Below are 4,299 nucleotides of genomic sequence, written 5' to 3'. Positions count from 1 at the left end.
TCTTCTCTGTTGTTCCAAGAGAGGACATCGCTGTAGGGGATGATCAGCTGTTTGGTTGTTACGTCCACAGAAGCACTTGGGAGAGGCAGCTAGATTTCGTTTGTACATATATGCGTTCAGACTTTTATGACATGTGCGGATCCTAAAGTCAATTACTTGCTTCTTTCTGTCCAGGTAGTGGTAGTCATCCTTGCTTGACTGGCAACTCATTGCTGCTTTGATTGTTGTGGTCTTCTCCTTGTAGCTGATGTGGTTCATGGGCTGATCACCTTCCGCTCCTAGCTTTGCCAGTTCATCAGCCTTTTCATTTCAAGGGATGCCGCAATGTGCGGGGATCCACTGGAGTGCTATTTGTCTGGTTTGTTACATGTGAGATAGCACTTCTGATAGATCAGGCAGATGGTGGTGCTCTAGGGCCTGTAGTACCGACGGAGCATCCGTTTATATGGCGATCTGCGGGCAGTCCTCTAGAGACTCTCCAATAGCTTTCAGAGCTGTCATGATGGCTTCATATTCTGCCTTGTAGTTGGTACAGTCTTTCCCCGTTGCTACACTAACTGTGTCACTTCTACCATTGATATGTTGTCAAAAGCCTGACTCATAACGAAAATCGAAGGTATACTGTTTCAGCAACACTAGATACCCTAATTCGATATCCAGTATATATTCAAAAAGAGATAATTTAAGATTTACCAGTTTTGCATTTCACCTTCAAACTTTCGAACGCATGTTCTAATAAACCTAGTAAATTGCAAAACATGACAAATATAAAATTAATGAATTTGAAATGAATTGGCATTGACATCACAGTAGATGGCATACGTTGTGTTCAATTGTAAAAAAACAACAACAAAAAAAACACCAAAAAACAAGGCAAATGTATATCGGTGCTTGCGTGCTTGAAAAAGAAAGTACTTTTTGCAAATAACAATTGACTACAATATTTTCCTTAATTGTTTTACCTGTCATATTAAGCCTATTGCTAAACAAGATATGTAATTTGAAGTACACTAGTTTATGTACAACAAAGTATTTCCAGACGGTAATCAAATTTAGTACCCTCTTATAAGTAATCGAAAGAGCATCAAAACACGAGGCTATCTGATTTGTACGAGGGGGGCATAGCCCCCGAGTATAAATCAGATTGCTGAGTGTTTTTATGTTCTTACTCTTTTTATCATAGTCAAACATGTTACTGATAGATGAAACTGCACAAATCAACTTAGACTTGGACATTGTACTCATTGCATTCACATCACAACCTTTTTGTACATCTTTCTTCTTTATAAAATGCATTTAGCAAACAGTGCAGACCATGATCAGACAGCTGGGATGTGCAAGTTGATCGTAGGTCTGAACTGTTCGAATGGGTAATATCAGTTGCTGCCTGCCCAGCAGGCCTCAGAGTCGAGGAGCTATCTGCAAATCTTCTTTCAGTCTGCAGAATCTGGCCTGACTGCTGATATAAGTAAACCATATGCCAACATCCAAAGATTTGAAGGAAAGATTATTTTAATTGTCCTGACTTACTCGTCATAATATGTGCCTTCAGTAAATTTCTGCTTATCATTACTCTAGCAACAGCAAACCATCATTACTTTAGCTACAGCGAAATGTTATATTCAGTTCAATAGAATATGTATAAAACATTCACCTGTAAATTAAAGTCTGCAAATGCTTGCCAAGCTTAATTTGATTTGGAGTTAAACTGGCAATGTGGTGGGAAATTGTGGTTGCTTCTAGAACTATTCTGATGCGCTTGACAAATATTCTGCTTTTTTATCTATCTTGATTTTTTTTTTAATCTCACCATGAGCAATTAAGTAATTACTTACGTTGAACTGTTAAGGTGAGATACTGGCCCTTTATGGCTTTTTGTAAAATTATACCTTCAACAAAAACCTTTATAAGTATTTGTTGATTTTGCTTAATGCCTGCCTGCTTAAGTGATTTGGCAGAATTTTTTTTTTTCAAAGGAACAAAAGAAAACTAAATGCAAATTATTGAGAACAGTTTAATATTTAAGACTTTTATGTTTTATTTGAACTCTTTATATCACAGTTTTCAATTGAGTTTTTTATGCTTCTTCTTTCATTAAAAGTTTTAAGATTTAAAGTACAAACATTGACTTATAATATCATGTCGTGTATAATATTATGTCTTTTATAAAATTATGTTTTGTATAATATTATGTCTTTTATAATATTATGTTTTGTATTATAGCATAAAATCGGCTATTTTTCCCTCTTTTGCCCATGTTATAACGGGACCAAAACCATGTGTTAACATAGTCACGCGCCCTTGTTATAGCCCGGTTTCACCTATGCGCAATACATACAGGGCCCAGTAAACAAACAAACAAAAAATGACGATTTGGCCTGTTTGCCGAAGAGTCATGCGCTCTTGTTATATTGAAATTTATTGATTCGAGGGCCTCAGTCGCATTTTCAAGTAACTATGCCGGAAAAACGGCGTATAGACATCGGTGCTAATCTTGGTTGTCGCCCTTTCTAAGAAACGGACAGTTGTCAATGTAAACAAATACAGTAGAATCTACCTGTCATTCAGTTTAACACTCCGATTAACTTACAAAACTAGATAACACAAAATTAATATGAGAAAATGTTTTTTATTTATGTTAATGTTGATAAATGCTCTTTATATTTCTTTGAGAGAATAATGTTTAGTGCCTAATTTTTTTATAAACTTGTTTGCTTGAAAAAAAACCGATTCTGATGTCCTACCGTCAATCTGAAATCATTCTAAGAATTTCTGAGGGTCATGTTTTGTCTTGGATAGAGGGTAGAGTAATGTAACGTTTTTTTTCTTGAGATAATAAATCTCCAAATGCCAAGCTTTGTTAAATCAATTAAATTCAAAATTTCGTTCGGTTCCGAGAATTTTCCAAGTTGTTGGCCCCGGAAAAATGAAACGCATACGTAAAACATAGAATTGGATAAATACCGTCCAAGCACAAGACTTTAATGTAATTGTGTTTTGTATAAACTATACATCACGAATCTGTTTGAAAATTTTATGCTATAATAGCGTCAACGCACGTTTATTTCGTGTTATAAAGTCTGCAGAGTCCCTCGGAACTGTTGGAGCCCTCGCCCTACCGGGCTCGGGCACCAACCGTTCCTCGGGACTCTGCAGACGTTATAACACGGAAAAACGTGCGTTAACCCTATATAATATTATGTCTTTTATGATAACATGTCTTGTATAATATCATGCCTTTTATAATATCATGTCTTTTATAATATCATGTCTTGCATAATATCATTTCTTTTATAATATTATGGCTTTTTATGTCCTAAAGGGTGGTATATTAAGTTGTAATGTCTGTCTCTCTGTGCGTCCCCACTTACACATCACTTGTGTCATTACTGTAACTTTGTCATGCTTTGAAGGATTTATGATAACTTAAAATTTCTACAACATAGTGAGGTGTCGCGAAATCTTAGACCCATGTCACTTCCTCAAAGGTCACACTTACAGTTTCAATGTTCATATTCTCACAATGATTGTTTAAAGGTACATACATTCGTATTCAGAGTGTAACTTTCTCATGCAGGGAAGGATTTTTGAATAACCTGGCATATAATCACTACCACCTGAAGATGATGTTTTGCCTTCAAGACCTATGTCACAACCTCCAAGGTCAAAGTCACGGTTCTCATTCTCAGAGGAACACATTCATGACTGTAATGTTGGCATGCATGGAAGGATTTAACAATAACTTGGCTCAAATGTCTACCACATCAAGACACCGTATCTTGTCAAAGGCCCATGTCACTACCTTTAAGGTCATTTTCACTCATAGAGGTTAAAGGTACACATTTCTGTCCGGACTGTAACTTTGTCACACATTGATTTTAAAACAACTTGGCAGAAATTTCAACCACAACAAGATAACATGTTGCATCCAAGACCCTTGTCCCTACCAGGGCAAAGGTCACATTTACAATTTGAAGGTACTCATTCTCACAAGAAACAGTCACACTATTTGGTCACATGTTAAAAAGCTCAAAGAGGTTAATATAAGACAGTAAAAACAAAGATGTCTTCCAGTTAATAACTACATGTACTTCATGGATCAATCTGCTATGTTCAGACTTTGTACAGGAAACAATGAGCTCTGTGAGGGCTCTTATTTATGAAAACAAATTAAGTGTGTCCCCAACCTTGAAATGCTTGTGTGGTCTGTTACACAAGATAAATATAGTATGTCCCCTACAAGGTTAAATTTAATGTAAGGCCAGACTATATACCACCCTTGAACAAAATTTTGTGGTG

Source organism: Ruditapes philippinarum, unplaced genomic scaffold (assembly GCF_026571515.1).
Source record: "Ruditapes philippinarum isolate M1 unplaced genomic scaffold, ASM2657151v2 ctg3662_1_1_1_1, whole genome shotgun sequence".
NCBI lineage: Eukaryota > Metazoa > Mollusca > Bivalvia > Venerida > Veneridae > Ruditapes > Ruditapes philippinarum.
The sequence above is the reverse complement of the archived record's forward strand: the minus strand, read 5'-3'. Positions refer to the sequence as shown.